At 37.8% G+C, this 19,852-nt stretch overlaps 1 protein-coding gene across 2 annotated transcripts in view; it reads right to left on the reverse strand.

Moving 5' to 3' along the window:
• The window catches only part of csrnp1b (cysteine-serine-rich nuclear protein 1b), a 127,050-nt gene extending 112,145 nt beyond the window's left edge, over nt 1-14,905 (reverse strand). The window contains exons 1-3 of one of the 2 annotated variants that reach the window (XM_077244592.1): nt 14,754-14,905; nt 13,464-13,626; nt 1,456-1,609 (exon numbers count right to left, since the gene is read on the reverse strand). The gene's annotated coding sequence lies outside the window, so the exon portion shown is untranslated. Of the gene's footprint in view, nt 1-1,455; nt 1,610-13,463; nt 13,627-14,753 lie in introns of those variants that run through there. The other variant, XM_077244595.1, reaches the window with a different exon arrangement.
• Between the last annotated feature and the right edge of the window lie 4,947 nt (nt 14,906-19,852).

Consider the following 19,852-nt stretch of genomic DNA (forward strand, 5'->3'; position numbering starts at 1 on the left):
TATAAGAGTTGAGAGCTGAAGCTCATAAAACTACCTAGATCAAGTAAGTTCTTTGTCTTATGCTTGTTTTGGACAAAGGCTGATGAAGACACAGCCGATCCCAAATGAGATACCAACAGGCAGACCGTGCCGTACGCCAGAGAAGGATAAACACAAGCGCCTGAGAGTCTGCAGTATTTGTGGTGTGTACTCCCATGTTCTCTGCAGCGTTAATTGCTGCCGTTGTGCTATAAATAGCGCACACACATCCACGGCCAGGTTTCTTTGTCCCTCTCCTCTGGATTCAATATGCCGCAGCTATTTCTGTGAGTGCTGCACTCCAAAATAGCCGCTATTGAGCTCTAGTGGATCCTAGTGTGATTGCCTGTAGCACTAAAAATAGCACCTGTCAGATATTTTCTTCTGCGTGCCGACTGCATTCAGATGAGCTAAAGTGTATTAATATCCACCAGCGGCATTGTCATATCCTGCAAATGATCACACATAATGTGGGTGGAGTGTTTTTTGGGAGTGTGCGTGACTTTTATGATTGTGTGTGATGATGAGTGTAAGCTGACATCATCTGGCTCAGATGTCTCCTCTAGTACGTTCTCAGTGACCTTATGTATGTAGCCCAGGACACCCATATGTGTGCACTGGAGCTCTGTGTGTGTGTGTGTGTGTGTGTGTGTGTGTGTGTGTGTGTGTGTGTGTGTGTGTGTGTGTGTGTGTGTGTGTGTGTGTGTGTGTGTGTGTGTGTGTGTGTGTATTTTTATTTATTTATTTATTAGAGCTGCACGATTCTGGTTAAATTGAGAATCACCATTTTTTTGTTTGAAGTATAGAGATCACAATTCTCCCATGATTCTGAATAGACAACTAAACAAAACAGTATATTTTTAAATGAATGATTCAATGACTCGCTTCACTTGTTTCATTAGAATCTCTTGAATAAATGATTCAATGACAAATACATTTTTTAACAGTCGCTTTTCACCAGCTACTGCTGTAACGATGTAATCGATACACTCGTTATTTGAAGCATCAAGTTTCAAAAGGTGATTCATTTTATTTTGATCGCTACTGTAGACATCAGTGTTTATATCCGAATTACTGTAACACAGAAATAATGATAAGGTGTGTGGTTCAAAAGGCTGTTTGCGAAGCTGTTTTATACCCATGTTACTACTGCTTTCTCTGGCTCAGCGGCAACACAGATTTGAATGTCTGCTGTAATCGTACTTTGTAAAGGTCTTATATATATATATATATATATATATATATATATTCACATAAATATATATATAAAACCATTGACATTTAGGAATAAGATCACGTATGTGTTGGAATCGAGATAATCATCTTTTAACGATACAATATTGTTATTCATCCAACAGCTTTAAGTTTCTCTTCTGTTCCTGTGCATAAACAATATAGAGTGCTGAAAATGCCGTGCTAATGGATAAACCCACTTACATCTAGTTGTTGTACTGGCGGAGCTGCATGTTGTGTGCAACTCCCCCTGAGCTCCTGTGTCTGTCCCCTCTGACTCCAGCCATTAATCAAACTCCCCGCAGTCAGACCTGCATAATGCAAACCAGAGCTGACGACATGTGCAGCCCCCTGGTTCCTACCCACAGGAGAGAAGAGAAAAGAGGAGACAAATGTAAAAACAAACACATCAATAATTATAATTTCAATGACATGAAACTGTAACAGTGGGGTTTAATCCGTTATTTGTTGTCTGGCATTATGCACAACTTATTTTCCAGGAAAAATGTTCCCTTTTAACTACACTATTCCTATTAAAGTCAACATGAAATGCTGCGCGCAACCCAATATATATCTATAATGTGACATTTCTGATTGAAAGAGGACAATTAAAAGCATGCACAATGCACGGATAAATTGTACATCAGGGGCCGTATTCACAAAGAATTTTAAGGCTAAAAGTAGCTCCTAACTGGCGAATTTAGCAGCAACTCCTAAAAATAATGGGCATGTCACTCCTAACTTTAGGACTCCTAATTTTTCTCACTAAGAGTAATTCACGAAGCATTTTAGCCCTAAAAGTAGCACCTAAGTCTGGGACAGCTTAAAAGAAGTAGAGAGGACTCCTAACTCACCAAGACCTATTCACAAGGGATTGTAGCGCATACCACCGCCTCTCGCAGTCGTCCCGGGTCCGCAACACAAGCGGGAATGCTGCATTGATCTGCAAACAAATCCTCTCCCATGTCTCACGCTTAGTTTTACTTGATATCCCAGTGTTGAAATTTACCTTTTATTTTATCTTTTATTTTTAAGCAGCAGTAACTGATCCTGCGTCCAGTTGGGCTTTCTTTTCCGTTTTGGCGAGTTCATTATCCACCATTCAACTATTACATTACTTCAATAGGAGCAACATTTCTTTGCTTTAAGTAGTCTATTTAGGCTATGGAAGCTTGTTTCCGCCACAGAATGAAAAATAAAAAAGGTAATTGCGACTTTTTATCTCACAATTGCGACTTTATTTCTCACAATTCTGACTTCATATCTCGCAATTGTGAGATAAAAAGTTGCAATTATTTTTTTAAATTTTTAATCAGTGGCGGAAACAAGCTTCCATACTAATAGGATGTCAATTAAACAAGCAAGTGTTAATGCAAGTGTCGTTCTCTTACGAGAGGTTCTCTCGTATTGCGTAAGTATAGCTTATGCTACGGGAAAGATTCATCTTTTCGAGATATTGAAGCCAAAAAATTATCCTTAATTTTTGTATCCATTGTCAACGGAGTGCCGTAGCTAGCAGACCTTGAGCAGGCTTTCTAGCGTGCTCATAGGCTGCCCTGCGGGAACTGCTGCAGCCTACCAATGAGCCCGACGTGACGTCACGTCCAATGAAGGGCGCTCGCGCCTTCACAGCGTCGAAGCCCACCAGAATGGGCGTGGCTTAGCGTATATAAGCAGGCTCAGAGGCTTAATTCTCTGATTTTCATCTCTTCAGCGAGCTCTTCGCATTGCTGGATCTATAGAAGCCGCCGCCGCCGTTGAAACAGCGACAAGCCAGCTAAGGACAGTGCCTGAGGAAGCCGGCTATCTTCGCCACCTTCAGCCTGGGACTCTGCCTGGGACCGGACCATGCTACTCTTGCCCTCTCTGCCGGAGGATGTGAGCACTGTGAACCTGCGGGCTCGACTCGAAGCTTGCAAAACTGAAGCTGTCACTCCGCCCTTTGTGGGACCGCGCAGGAAGAAGCGCCGTTCCCAAAGACCTCCAGAGCCTGCGGCCACTGCGACACGCTCGCCGGAGTCCCTCCCTCGAGCCTCGCCTTCTCCGCCGCCCTTCACCGCCGCCGGCTACGGCCCACTCTGCCCCCGCATCTGACAATGAGGCAGAAGGACCCGCCGCTATGGGCAGCTGTTCTATCCTGGCTTCTGATAGTGAGGGATGGTCGAGTTCTCAGCACTCCGCCACCTCCTCGACCCAGGAATCCGGCAGGGCCCGGACCGGAGTGGACGCTGAGTTGATGCGCCTCCTCTCACAGGCCGTTGACCGCCTCGGGCTCGAGTGGTCGCCGGCCAAGGAGCCCGCGCACAACAGACTGCCAGGCCTGCACCCTTCCTCCCAGAGCTGGTGGACGTGGACGGCGCCGCCGAGAAGGGATACAGCTCGATCCCCAGGGTTGATGAAGCGGTTGCTGCACACCTTTGCCCGCCCTCCGAGAGATGGCGCTCAAAGCCTGCTTTGCCGTCTAAAGCCTGCAGGACTACATCCTCTCTTGTCGGTCGCGAATACGCCATGGCTGTCCTACAGATCCTACAAGCCGATCTCCTCCGTGAATGGGATGAGAAAGGCCCGGATCCAGCTGCCGTAACGGACCTGAGAAGCGCAACGGATCTTTCCCTTCGTGCTTCCAAGGCTGCAGCTCAAGCCCTAGGATGGTGCATGGCCTCGCTGACTGTCACAGAAAGACACTTATGGTTAACGCTGGCTGACATGAGAGAGTCTGAGCGGGCTGCCTTCCTCGACGCTCCTCTCTCCCACTCTGGTCTCTTTGGCCCTGCAGTGAATGGAATCGTCAACCGTTTTTCTGAAGTTCAGAAAACCTCTCAGGCTATGAATCTGTTCCTGCCCCGTCGTGCTAGCTCCGCTGCAGGTCGCCCACGTGACCGCCCGCCTGCACGAGCCACTAAACAGCGCCCAGTTCAGCCGAGACAGTCCAGCCAATCTTCGCAGCGACAGGGCAGCCGCCCCAGATCACGCTCAGCTAACCGCTTTGCTTTTTGATTCAGCTAACCGCTAAACTTTTTGATTCCTCTACAAAATAAAGACAGCTAATATATCTCATATTTAAAATACCTTTTTATACTGTCACTATGAAAAATAAAAATATTTACTTTCTATTAAGTTCTACATCTTTTTTTCTACCCATCATTAGAGTATAAAAATTAAGTAGTTTATAAAACTACAGCTATAAACAGAATATATAATTAACTGTTATTATTCTCCCGATTTCAAACTAGTATTTATAGAAAGCAGAATAAAACTTTTCCGCTGACCCCCAAGATCCGTGTACTAGATAATTGTGACTCATAATAAAACTGAATATTTCAATGACTGATAATGATATCTGTTTGCAAGCACAAGCACACAAATAACCATCAAATATTCAAATGACCATTTAGGACTTGATTGTAGGTTAGTAAAACACCACAAGTAAAACTTGACCGTCCGCAGCATCGTGGCTCTCTGTATTAACCCTAATATAGACTCTTCCCATAAACACTTCTATCCTTCCCCATTAATAGAACAACCTTGCAAACACATACTGCATGGCATATTCGCAAGCTATATTTGGCACAAAATGGAAAAAATAATAACTAACACACAAATCTAACACCCACTGACTAAATATGACTAAATGCAGCAGTTTATATAGTGACACATCAATCCCTCTTTACTTTCAATCCAGTCTGGAAACACAATGCATTACTGACACATGATTATGGAAGATAGGAAGCTGTTTTTAGTGAGGTAGCCTAAATTAATGATATGCTCTTAGAAGGGGCAGGGGGGGGTACTGCCCCCTACAGGATGGCATCGTGAACAGCATCTGTTTATATGAAGCACATGCCATAGAGGAAAGGTAATCTCACCACTACATCACACATGCATACATGCATACAAACACCTGATAACATCATGAAAACCTTCTGTCTGTCTCCAAAACCCTAAGTGCATAAGATGAAGCAAAGATAAGCTATCAGCTCTGAAACAAATTAAAGAACATTTACACAGACAGAATAAAGACGCTGGAGTAACAAAACAATGTGAAATACAAACTGATCCGTGAAATTGTATAACAAGCTGTTTAAAGGAATTGTATAACAAGCTGTTTAAAGGAATTGTATAACAAGCAGTCATTCATGTAATGCAAATACAACCACATGGGATCTTTGTTAGGAATATTCCAAATCCAGGCTGTAATAATCAACAGCATTTGTGTCCAGTGCCATAGTATTAATTATAAATTATAGAATTTATTAATATTCTGAGTCATTTCATTTTACATTTTCATTTTAGTTATGTTTTTGTCTTTTTATTATATGCTTTTGTCATTAATATATATATATATATATATATATATATATATATATATTACCATTTAATTTATTATTATTTCCATTTTAGCTTGTTTTAGTTATTTTAACTGATTTTATTTCAGTTGTTGCCAACATTTCTAAGTTTTTCATCAAAAATTTATATTTAATTTAAGCAATATATCAATTAAAAAAAATAATTGGCAACACTTTTTTTAGGGTCCAATTCTCACTATTAACTAGTTGCTTATTAGCATGCATGTTACTAGGATATTGGCTATTTAGTAGTCCTTATAATGTACATATTAATATCTTATTCTGCATGAACATATTTCACATCCCTCAATCCTACCCAATACAAAAACTGACCTAACTTACTAACTATTAATAAGCAGTAATTAGTAGTTTATTAAGGCAAATGTCATAGTTAATAATGAGAATTGGACCTTAGACTAAAGTGTTACCATGATTTTTAAGTTTCAGTTAACAATACCAGCACTTTTGTGGCATTATACTGATCACCCCAAAAAATTATTTTGACTCATTTTATAAATGTGATGCTTATAATTTTGTAAAAGCACTTACATTATTTAGTTCGAACTTGTGAATTATTTCAGCAGTAAAATTGTTCATGTCTTTTTTTACAGCAATTTTAGGTATTGTCGTGGCAACAGAGTTGTAAAACTGGACATAATTTCAAACAGAAAAGGAAAACATTTTTTTGTCACACTAAAAATCAAGTTTAATTGATTTTAGTATTGATGGGTATTTTAACTTGCTAACAACTTCACTTCCATTTTAACTTCCATTGTAAGTGCCTCACTGTATTTTACCTTTTTATAAAGGAAACAAGGGACAAAATCAAAAGGAATTTGGAAATTTTTAAATGATCTAGGAGCTTTATACAGCTTTTTAAAGCGGATGCCATTAAAAACACGGTAAGTCTATCCCTCACAGCCTCGCTTTCATACGCTGTCATGGCGCTGCTCTGAACAAGGTCTATAAAAGTGACTATTGTCAAACAGCTATAGGGTTATCATATGGTCATATGTCATAGACTCTACAGTATAGCTTTGAGCTGCAATGCCATAGAGACGTCCCTGTTGTGGATCACGTACACAGAGATCTGAAGTTGTAAACTAGGATAGATACCTACTCAAAGGATGCAGTGTAAGATCATTCCCCACATACTACTCAGTGGCTTTCAGCACAATCCCAAACCATGAAGAACTGACAAACAAGCAGCAAATATGCACACACTTGCACACATACATACACAAGCCCGGAAGGGAAGCATCGGGCTTGTCTTGTAGCCGATACTGTATCAGTGCTCAAAGCCAGTGAGTAGCTCCCTCTAGTCAGGGTTATTCTGCCTAATCCCATCACAAGACAAATCCCCTTTAGCCAAACACACACACAAATGCACCAAAGTCCATTAACACCGATAACAGGTTTGCACAACTGAAACCAACTCAGTCAGACAGTTGTGGTTGCACCAAAATAGTGTACATCACATGTGCTTGTTGTTTTATTTTGTGTCTGTTAAAGAAGCAGAGAAGATGGATTGAAGAGGGTGAATGGGGGAGGAGGATGAAGCTGAATGGTTTGCTCTCCAGGATCAGAGGCCAGTGGGGCCTCTTCGTCTCCTCCTCCTCTGCTCTAGCACAGACATGACGCCGCAGGGGTCACCAGGGCTTTTCTAGGAGCGGAATGTACCACAAAAACAATCCCTGTTACACCCTCCATAACCAGAGAGGACATGGATGATACTAATCCAACATTACAAACCAACTAATGCGATTTATGGCAGAACTGACCATCGACCCAATCCTCTTCATGTTTGCTGGGGATGTAACCAAATATTCGAAACTCAAGGAGGGAACAAGTGTTTAAAGTGCCCCTATTATTACCTTTCATGTAGTGTGTTATATAGCCGTTTATGAATTACAAAAAATCTGCAAAGTTTAAAAAAATCAAAGTGCTCAATAAATGTTTTGTCTCCCAAAAGAAAGAACCGATTCTGAACTGCATGAAACAAGTCGTCAGTAATTCCAGCCTTACTTCCGGCACAAACCTTTGTAAGTTTGTAACAAATTTGCACAATGCCAGCCTATGGTCTTCATTGGCTGGCCGCAAACAACATCTGCTTTGACCGGCCCTCAAACTTTTCTGCACTGCGAAAGCCAATCCATGAACTTCCAAAGAATGAGGACTCTGGCTCTAATTGATAAGGTAAACCAACGCCATCATTACTGTTGAACATAGCTGAGATTCAGATATGGTAATGGGTGTTTCATTTCCGACTATAGGTCATCTGACCAATCAGAGCAGAGTTGGCTCTGGAAGGGTTTGAGACTGAATCCTTTATCAAACAGTTCCAGACACTATGAGAAAAGAGGTGATGCTGTAATGTATATTAAGAGAACATTAAAGTGTTTTTTTTTACCTTGACCACAAACCTTTTTTAGGTAACATCATACAGCATAATTTGGGGAATTTTAAGAAATAGCGTGCATTTAATTATTGAAAAACTCATAGTGACTGACTATTCTAAGCAGTATGAGAATCTGAAATGTTTTTAAAATGCATTTAATATCTTCAGACAACTGTTTAGAAAAAAATAATTTATTTCTATGATGATAAAGCTGAATTGTCACCACTCAGTCTTTAATATCACATGATTCTTTAGAAAGCATTCTAATATGCTTGGTTTCCAAGAAACATTTCTTACAACAGTTGTGCTGTTTAAAGGGATAGTTCTACCAAAAATACAAATTCTGCCATCATATACTCACCCTTTAAGTTGTTCCAAACCTGTATGAATTTCTATCTTCTGCTGAACACATAAGATATTTTGAAGAATGTCTGTAACCAAACAGTTAATAGAGCCATTGACTTCCATCATTATTTTTTTCAATACTATGGAGGTCAGTGGGGCCCACAACTGTTTGGTTACCCATATTCTTCAAAGTATCTTCTTTTGTGTTCAGCAGGAGGAGGAAACTCATAAAGGTTTCGAACAGGAGGGTGAGTAAATGATGACAGAATTTTTTAGGACTTCCCTTTAATATTTGGTGGAAATTGTGATCAATTTCTCTTCAGGATTTTTGATTAACAAAGTTCAAAAGAACAGCATTTATTGAAATAGATATATTTTGTAACATTATAAACGTCACCTTTGATCAATTTAATGCATCAATGTTGAATAAAAATACTAATTTCTTTAAAATAAAAACTTTTGAATAGTAGTGTATTTACCTGCATGTCATGTGACTATTAACAGTCATCGGAGAACCAAATTATTGAAATATTAACTTTTAATTTCAAATGGTATGGCACTTAAAGAAAGTATTTTAGGTCAAAGGTGTTTCGGTTGCAAAATTTGGGAATTCCTGGTCTAGGAGAAACAACTAAGATATTGAAGAGGGTTCAATTTTGAGTATTTGTTCTCTGATTCAGTTTCCTCTCCACTGCTATCCTGAGTCTCAAATCCAAATCCTGACAGTTTAACAGTTCAATCCGTTTGCATATTCCTGAGGTGCTAATGTATTACCAGAGAGAATTAACAGACGCCCAGCAGTCAAATAAAAACCTGTCCAATAAAATCTGCACACTGAGTGCGGCTGGTAACGCTCTGCTCACGCACACACACACTTGAACGGAAGGAGCAGTGAGGCATGTTGCCTTGACGTAGCACTGCTTTGTGCTGACAGCAGGAGAACACAGAGGAAACACTGAGTACACATTGTGCACACAGAGGAAACCTGATATTCCTGTTCCCAGCAGAGGACAGGCAACACAGCTACACACAGAACACTGTGAATACTCGCAAATTCACTCACTGCTCACACAAATAAATACAACATTCACCTTTCTTTCCAGATATTATTTGGGTGTTTCTGTGCTGAATGCTCAAATCAAATATGTAAAGCATACAGGATGTAGCCTAATGATAATCGACCTCCTATTGTTCATAGAAACATTTTGATACCATACCAACATTTTTTTTCTACTGATGACAGAAGTGATGAGAATATAGAAACAAAGTGTTCCAGATTTACTGAGAATTATGAATTATATACAGTTTAGGACTGCTTTATTAAAAACTACCGCCAGCTGTGAAAGATTTCAAGACATCCATTTTGTAAATTAATACATTAAAAGTTAATCAATTCTATTTTATTTATTATTAATAAATTAAATTCTATTTAATTATATATATATATATATATATATATATATATATATATATATAATTTAAAAGTATTTATTAAAATGTATGTTTTATATTTACAGAAATACTGCATATATAGTATATATACATATATAATTTATATTAATAAATTATATTAATTTATATTAATATTCAAATTATCTTTTATTAATAGTTTCATTTATTCTTTTGAAATATTATATATTATTATATATTTTATTATATTAATTTATTTATAATACTTTTTGTTAGAATGTAGCCTTTCAAAATGGCAAAACACATTGGTAATTTCAAAATGTGATCACGTGATCAAGTTGTCTCGACTTAAAAGTTGTTTTCTCTTGGTCTGACGGTAACAAATTCATTGAGTGCAATACATATATTGCTGCATTAAGGATGACCACATTTATGTTGACTTTAATCAGGGACTAACTAAAGCTGAAATAGATTAGTCAGTCAATGTTAGACCACTTCCAAATCAGTGTCTGATATTTGAGAAGGAGGGAACAACTTTAACACCATAAACACTATACAGACGTGGTTAATTTCAGTTAATTTATTTTTTCTCATGAGCTAAATCAATGTTACGAGAAAGCTACTTTTGTTAAGTTGGTAAACTATACAACCAGATGTAACAGCATGCTGGCAAAAGAAAAAAAAAGTGTGATAGAGAAGTTTTACATGAAATGCTTCTTTGACATAAAAAACGTGCAGGTCTGAAACTCATTGAGACAGACACGATGTTTTCAGGCTGAGCATGACAGTCCTGCAGCACCATGTGCAAACAGCTCTCATCTGCAACAACAATCCCAGTGTGTTTCTAGGAAACGGATACTCTATTGAGCCTTTGCAAAGCAGCTTACAGCCGCGGTTCGGTCCACAGCCGGCACACGTGTGAAACGTGCACTTTCACACACGCACGCTCATGCATGCACGCACTCTCATGCATGCACACTCGCAGGCCTGGCCTAGACACTCTCTCTCAGAGCCACAGAGACAGGAGGAGGAGTGTCAGCCAGAGTGGATTGGTTCCCATGCACGGAGAGGGGAGTGTGTGCGAGTGTGTGTGTGTGTGTGTGTGTGCGTGCGTGTGTGCGTGCGTGCAGTGCCCTCCCAGTCAGATGGACTTCAGCACGTTTACTGGAGCAGCACACCTGTGTCCTAACAGCTGAGACACACATTGTTCTACCTGTTTCGTTTCAGCTTATGTACAGTCTGTCATACAGTAATTATTATAAAAATGACTTTCATAAAAGCATATATTGTATAAAATTCAGGGCTACAGGCAAACTTTTTCCTGCAGGATCTTCCTTCTTTGAAAACTGCAATCATAACCAGTAAGCCGATTAATCAGTCGATATTTTGAAAGTTACCTGCCAGCTTGTTGTCAATTATCTTTTTTTTTTTTTTTATATTATTTTAGTGAAAAAAAAAATGTATGTAAAAACAATTCATGAAAAATATAAAATATATACCAAATATACAAATATACTGTGTATTATCTTTTAGCCACAATGCTCCTAAACGATTATTATTGTTAACTAAATAACCTAAAATATTTAAAACATTTCTGTTAATTAATGTTGCAATTAAAAAAAGACTTACAACTTGCCAGCTTACTGAAATAAGCTGAAGTATTTAAATTATTAACTGGCTATAAATAACAAATAAAACTGAAGTAAAAATAGAATAAATCTAAATAGTATATTTTTAAAAAATGATTCATAAAAATGTCCAAAGCAAACAACAAAATTACACTAAAATAAAAATGAAAACTGAAATAGTATATTGTGGAACTATGAAAATTATACTTTTTTCCAAAGGTTGAGAGGCTCCTAAATATGCATGTGTAAATGGATGATTTAATAACAATAGCGAATGTTACACACATTCTTCAGCATCAGTTCTCATTGTTCAACAAGTGATCTCAGCTTCACACTACAGTTATCCTCATCATCATCATCCTCATCATCAGAACTGTCAGGTGAATCAGGGTTACTGTGTGTCTTCTCTGATAAATATTTTTGGTCACACGAATGCATCCTTTAATGATGTAACGGTTAAGTCATATCTATTGTAGTTACCGGCATCATCACCCACATGATCTGTGCCACCTGAATGCGAAAAGAAATATCATATTACTTTATTATAACGCTAAGCCCACACTGCTGACCTCACCCAAATATAACGATGATTGCAGCCCGTGTCATTATCTTAATCGTCTTCATGATTATCACCATCACCAGAATAGAAGCACACAGCATGTACTGTACTCAGTCATTATGTTTGCACCACTGGGAGAAATTCATAGCTGTCATCGTCAAGCTCTGCGTTTTCTCAGAATATCTGACTATCGCAGGGGCCAAACAAAACAGCATAATGTCCCCACACTGATCATGATCATGACTTGGTAGCAAGTTATTTATTTTCATCAGGCGCTCAACTCGTTCTGTGCCAGAACTTGTGTGAGTCCGTCACCGTTGGAGCTGAGGGCAAAAGCTCCGAGATGAGAGGAGAAATGAACCCAGAGGAGCGGTGAGTCAGATCTGAGTCAAGCCCTGCTACACACAGTCACGATGCTGCTGATAGTATCAGATTTGCCAGCTGACCTTCTGAGGGTGGCATACAAGGTCTGCTATGCCAGGATACTTGGGTGTTTCTTCAACTATGGGCACTTTTGGTCATGAGGACTTCAGAAATTAAGGAAATCTTAAACTGTAGAAATGAATCTCCCTTAAAACCTTTTTTAAACTCACCAATTTTTTCAATCTGCCCCCTAACAAGTAGATATTTATGTGTAACAGGAAAATTCAATACATTTTTATTGTTTTTTCCCCCCACCTGAACCATCATGAACATATTAATTTTCACAACCTTCTGTGGGGTGGAAATACTACATATATACAATTTTATAAGAATATTTGTAAAGATTATATAGTGCCCATATATAGTGCCCAAAAGTGCCCATAGTTGAAGAAACACCCAAGTATACATATTGACAAAAAAATACATATTTACATAATTTTTTGTAATGATTGTTTTATATATATATATATATATATATATATATATATATATATATATATGTATTAACAATCATTACAAATGTATATATAAACCTTTTAAAATAATCGTATATAATACAGCACATATATACAATTTTTAAATATTATTTGTAATTATTTTAAACATATTTACTTTTATAAGATTTCTACTGACTTTTGCCCCAAAAACACTACTGACCATGCAGCAGTTTGAGAGAGAGAAAGATGGGGGAGGGCTGCAAAGGAACAGGAGAGTAATGCAGGAATTTAAAGAATCTGACTTGTTTGTGTTGTAAATATGCATTTGCGCCAAGAATTCAGTGAATCAGGCAAAAGGCAGCAGGAATGGAGACTGAGATCTGCCCACAAAGCTGAGATCAGTTGTGTTTTGAGCAGCTGCCCTGTGCTTGACCCCAGAGGTTCACATGCTGTAAACTGGACGGGACAATGGTAGGACTTCATTAAAGCAATTCACATTGTTGTCCTGGTGTCGAGGCACACTGAGAATAATAACTAGAAAAGCAAGACCCTAAATATGTGCGTGAAGAAAGAGTGATAAACAGATGAACAGTTGACTAAGAGTGCAAGTTTAGTCAGTAAAAATGTGTGTGTGTAAAGATGCACTGTAAGCACAGGATTACTCACTGTGCTTTTGGCTGCAGCTGGGACTGCTCCACTTCACTGCTTTGGTTGTCGCGGCAACTCAGTGCACGGCACGGGTACGCAGAGGGCACAATGCCAGGTAAAAGGGGGATGTTGGCATCGGCCTGTGGTTCTTCCAGCTGGCACTGCCAGGAACTCGGATACCCTGCAAGGCAGAGCCAACTTTATTCAAACACCATCTTACACTTGTGCTAAATCTGCACAGATGTCATTACAGTACTTGCTTGAGGAATATCAAGGAATATATTTTGTACTGCATTTCTTTGAATTTTGTTTTAAACCCTAAGCATTAACTAACTTGACACTAATTTATTGTGTTAATGTTAACACTTCCTGTTTATGTAGTATTTACACAGGGCCAAGGGCCTATACTCTTACCTAAAACTTTAACATTTCCCTGCTAAAGAAAAAATCTGAAACCAGCTTAGACTGGTTTGCTGGTCTTATCTGGTCTGCTAGTCTGGCCATAAGGGAATTCATAAGGGTACTGTTGGTGTTAGAGGTCATGGTCCAAGCTGGAAGACCAACTAAACTAGCTGAACACTATTCAGGGTGGGAGACCAGCTTAAACAAGCTATAGACCAGCAAATCAACTTGGTCTGGGTTAAACTGCGTAATCAGGTTAAGTTAGCACCAGTATTTCTTACAGAAAACACAAGTCTAGTTTGTTTTAAATAGGCTTTTCTAACCTGTTTACGCATTTTAGTAACATATTCAGCTATTAAACTCAGTATGAGTAGCAAATTAACAAAACATTAAAGTAAGCAAAAAACAGCAACGATACCATAAAGAATAAAGTCAGCTTATCGTGTTACCGCAGTGGTCTTGTTTTATGACTGAACAACAGCTCTTTGTCTCTGTGCTTTCTAATGTTCAATTTGATTTATCTCGACAACGACTCTATCCTGCCCTCTATTGGTCGTATGGATATATTAATTTGATCAACAAAGCAGATCCGTGGCCCAGTTTTCATGACCTTGTATTTGTTAGTAGGCCTATATTGTTTTCCAAAATGTTGACGGTTATCTGAAAATACATGGAAACATTCGTCATATTAGTTTAGCCAAATTAACTAAAAGAAAAGACCAAACATGACCAAAAGAAAAAGATCACATTAACACCAGTAATTATAGCTACCTAATTGTGTTGCTAACTTTGCGTATGATGTAACGTTAAATAAAATTCGAGCACATAAAACCAATATAAATGTAGTATTTCAAAGTTATATACTTGTTTATATTAAACCTGAAGAAAAGAGTGAAACTTGTCGACCTTGAACGTCTGATAAATCAGGGCACCTCGCCGACCAGATGTGATGAGAAATCCAGCCACATGAAAGATATGTTCATAACAGGTTATGAAACAGCAGTCTCGCGAAGGTGAGCACGCGGTTTGACCTCAACGCCAATAGTCACAAGTAAAGTAAACCTAACTTATTATCACTAGTTATCTGTCGCGTGGGGTCCACTAGGGGGCCTCATTTAACTTCATGTGAATCAACACATTAGACACATTACACATTTTGTAAACACATAACACAAAAAACGTTAGCAAGTATGAACGTTTGTTTAACCTGTATTAAAATAAAATGAAAATACAAAGCATAAAGCGATCGAGAAAATAAACACATACATAAATATATCAATACTTTGCATCCATTATGATCACAGATTTAGCAGTTGCATTATGGTTACACAACAGAAGCAATAGAATTGGTTCTTTGTGGTAGATCTTCATGTTAGGCAGGAGTATCAGTAGAGGTCAAAACACCACAAATATCCTGAAGCTGCCAAAATCATGTGTCTCACCAGAAGCATATCAAGTTAGTTTAGTAACAGGGTGGACTGCAGCCAAGCAACATGTGAGAGGGAGAACAAACAGCTCAGAGGACTGATCTGATGAAGAATTGGCTAATCTGGCAGTTTTATGGAAATAAATAATGCTTGATGTGTATAAACATCTTGGCTTGGTGTAGTTTTACAACTGCTTGTGTTCCATTTAACTGGCAAGCATGATGTTGTATGTCATAAGTTCGATTCCCTGGAAAAACATGAACAAAATGTATAAATCCCAGTCAACACATAACTGAACTTTATTTTTCTTATTTGTTACTCTTAGAACAAATATGCTTTAACCACAATGTTCCCAGAAAGTTATATATATATATATATATATATATATATATATATATATATATATATATATATATATACCATCAAATAAAAAACTAAGATGTCCATTCTGGGAACATTCCCAAAACATTTTGGAAACAAAAAGTTATTAAGTAGCTCAGACACTAAGTGCTTTGGAAAAAAAAACTTTAATTTAAATTTTTCGTCATTTAATTTCATGTTATTTGCATTTAAATCAAAACACAGCACAGCAGAGGAAAGAAATTCATACAAGTTTGGAACAACTTGAGGGTGAGCTAATGGTGATAGGCTTTTCATTTTTGGGTGAACTATCCCTTTAAGTGTATAGAAACACAAAGTACTCTAAGTACACTTTTAAAAAAGTTTAAAAATTTGAATACACTACAAGTTCACATTCAATACAATGTATATGCACTTCTTTTCTCAAGGGAATGAGAACATGATATTTTTTGAACCTTGCTTACAACGAGGCAGAGGGTCTTACACTTGATGAACCATGAAAATCATCCATGCCTGTCCTGAGGCATGGGTGTTAAACATGTCCTATAAGGGTTTAAAGTATGTCAAAGGAAGGAAAACATTATAAATCCAATATATGCCTGGGGGAACCTCAGCACACGCACATAAAACTGCTGAAGAACTTAAGCTTTGCCATCTTTTCCTTTACTCTCAACTCTCAAATACTGTTTAAAAAAGTATAAGCCCTCCTATGGATGCTATGATCTCATGTTGCTATTCTGCGGTGACAGGGTCTCCCCTCAATCGGCCCTCCATGGAGACCTTTAAAACCTAAAGAGCCCAGCTGTCTTTCCTTTATAGAGCAGCATTCTGTTTTCAAAGTGGTGCTTCACAATGTCTTTTTTAAGTCATTAGCGCAAACATAAACGACACAGTTCACAGACTCAACTCGACACCAACCTGTATATTCTGTTGTTTTGAACAGCAAAGATGAGAAATGAAATGTAAAGGTGCCAGATGTTTCACAGTGCTGTGAAACTGTGATGTAACCCTAAGGCTTCACAGAACTGATTTTACTGCATGAAAGGACTGCAAGTCGTTTAAAGCGCTTGTTATGCAGGTTGAGATAAAACATTTAGCCTGTGGTCATGTGAATACTTGCTAGCAGATGAACATGAGAAAAAAACGGCCACCCAGATGCACGCGGCATGTGAAACTCACCACTAGAGAGTGATGTTATGTGCTTCTGCACTGTAAAAAAATATTTTCATGATTTGTTATCACAATTTTTTTTCTTTTGTCAAATCAACTTAGATAATTAATTTAGTTCAGATAACATTATATTTTGAGTTTCTCTTGCTTAAATCAATCTCCTTCATTGCATTAACTAAAATTGTGAATTTCAAAGAACTCAATATTTTAAGGCAACCAGGTAACTTACTTTTTTAAGTTAAACCAAAAATATATTTTTACAGTGTGTGATCTGTTTTTGTTGTTGTAAAGCAGGGGTGTCCAATATTGTTCTTGGAGAGCCACTGTCCTGGAGAGTTTAGCTTCAACCTTAATTAAAAACACCTGAACCATCTAATCAAGGTCTATGCTAGAAATATTCAGGTTGAGGCAAGTTGCAGCAAAACTCTGCTGGACAGTTGCGCTCTAGGACCGAGTTTGGACACCCCAGTTGTAGTCTTGATATAAGACTGAAGACTTAGCAGCATAATTGCAAAGAGATTTCCAAAGACAACTATGAAGACTTCAGATGACGCCAGCTTTGGATCAACAAAACTATCAAATATTATCCTTATCCTATATTGTAATCATTACGAGCTGTAAATGTTCGTTGAGACTACTTAACTGAATACATGATGTTAACTAAGCACATAACATAGCTGTATATCACTGCCATATGGACTTTACTTTGCTACAGTCATTTCTTACTGATAACAGAATACTTTGTAACATTAAAACAAGCATTTTCTGTGAAGCTGCTTTGAAACAATATGTAGGCCTATTGTGAAAAGCGCTATACAAATTAACTTGAATTGAATTGAATATTCACTCATTAAGATTGAATGTATACTCACAAACTTACAACGAGGATCTCATGCTCCAAGACAGTGCATTTCTTAAATAAATGTATGTACAAATGGTGCAAAACATATGAAAAGCTGTTGTAGTAAACAGATCTCACCCAGTCATTTCCATCAACACACTTAAACACAGCTGATCCTGGATCAGAAATACATGGGTAAATAATACACTGGGGACCCAGCAAAGACAAAACAAATACCTCTCACTGCCCCATTGACTATGGCAGAGTCTTAAATGGAGACAGACTGTCAGATCAAGGCAGAAACTCAAATCCAGTCACTTCCTGGGCTGTCAGGGGCAATTGAAGTTTGTTCAAGTGAGTCATTCGTGTACTAAACTCATATGACAGTCCCACTCACAAACATGAGCATTACAGTCAGAACACCTAAAGTCAAGTTCCCCTGTTTGTAGGTGCTCTCATGTGCGGGAAAGATATGCTGCATTACTGTATGTAGCATTGTCAACAACAAACATTTCCTAGAAGAACATTAATTTTATTATACGGTATATCTTTTATGATGTGACTATTTTAATTAAACAAATATGTAATATAATATAATATATATTGATTAATGTATTTAAACAAATAACAATATTTGAATTGTGTAAATCCATAATTTGACAAACAATGACAAACAATTTTTGTATTATTATCATATACAGTAAAACTTTGCAAATATTTACATTGTTGCAACAAGACAACTGTAGATTTAAATACTTAAATCATGAAAAATGTTGTTCAAAAATTCGGATTTGTTTTGCTTGTATTGGAAGCTTGTTTCTGCCATGGAATTAAAAAAAAGACAATTGCTATATCTCATAATTTCATGATTGCAAGTTTATATCTCGCAATCTTGACTTTATTACTCATAATTGTGAGACATAAACTTGCAATTCCTCATGAGGAAAAAAGTCAGAATTGTGAGATATAAGCTACTCGTTATAGGGGGGGGGTCGCAATTACCTTTTTTATTTTTTATTCCCTGGTGGAAACAAGCTTCCATATAAATGTGATGAGATAATGAACTTATTGGTCAAATAAAAAGCTTTGCTTTCGGTGCTTAAAGTCTTTCTTTTCTACAAAGTGATAACTCTCTCTCTGGGCATCATGGATGAGTTCTTCAGTGCCTCTTAAAGGTTGTAAAAAATAGCACAATTGCACCTGCAATTCAACCGAGACCTTTAACTTTAAATAGGTGACAAAACTAAAGGAAATAATTTGACAGGAAAGTGCAAGCACAGGGGGCAGAAAGACTAGTATTAGTGCAAAGCTATATGGCTTTAAACAAGGTAGTTTGTCAAACAGACAGCAAATTAGCTAAACCCAGGATTAATGACGAGCAATTCCTCTGGTATTACTTTAAAACTATCTCACAGTAAATTTGAGGGTGTAAAATCTGGCTAAGGAAGATGTTAATGCAAAGCGAAATGCAAAAGGAAAATAATTCAATCTTTTTCTTTAATTCAAAGCGAGGCCCTATTGTAAAATTCCCCCTGTATTCACATGCCTTTCTGGTCATTTTTCTCAATTAAAAGCTTTTGAGGTAAAAAATATAAAGTACACTCTTTGAAGAAAACGTTCTATATTAAGGACCAAAAACACAAAGAAGTGATTATATCAAATAACATGCTAAAATCCGTCACACTCATTAACAGAACAAAGTATGCAGATTTTGCCCACCATGTAACTTTGGACTAACAGGTTAATCCATGCATTTCGTAATTGGTTTCCTGGTTCCTAATAAAGAACAGCGTGTAAAATTTAGACACAACAGAATGCCTTTGAGTCTCATAGCTGTTTTTAGCGGCTCTTTTTAAGACAGAATGAGATGCCACGCCGGCTCTGGGACTCGGGACTGACCCCTGAACACAAGTGTCTAGAGCAGGCTCTTGTACCTCAACCCTACAGGGGCAAAAGTCAAATGGAAGCTTGACCCTAATAAGAGAAGACATTAGGGGTCCCACAGAAATGACCTGGGTCATGGTTAAGTAATAAAGTCTAACCATCTGTCTAACACCTATCACAGCATCTAATGATGTATTGCAGAGAAAGCCTTTAATATGAACATAGATAAGATTAGATATTTAAAATATTAACTCCATACATCACAGCGCGCAGAAATCAGAAAGCGTTCACGTTCTCATAGAACTCGTAATGACAACTTGTAA

The sequence above is a fragment of the Siphateles boraxobius genome, unplaced genomic scaffold, assembly GCF_051911475.1.
Source record: "Siphateles boraxobius isolate OS27281-9 unplaced genomic scaffold, OSU_SipBor_1 26, whole genome shotgun sequence".
Taxonomy (NCBI): Eukaryota; Metazoa; Chordata; class Actinopteri; order Cypriniformes; family Leuciscidae; genus Siphateles; species Siphateles boraxobius.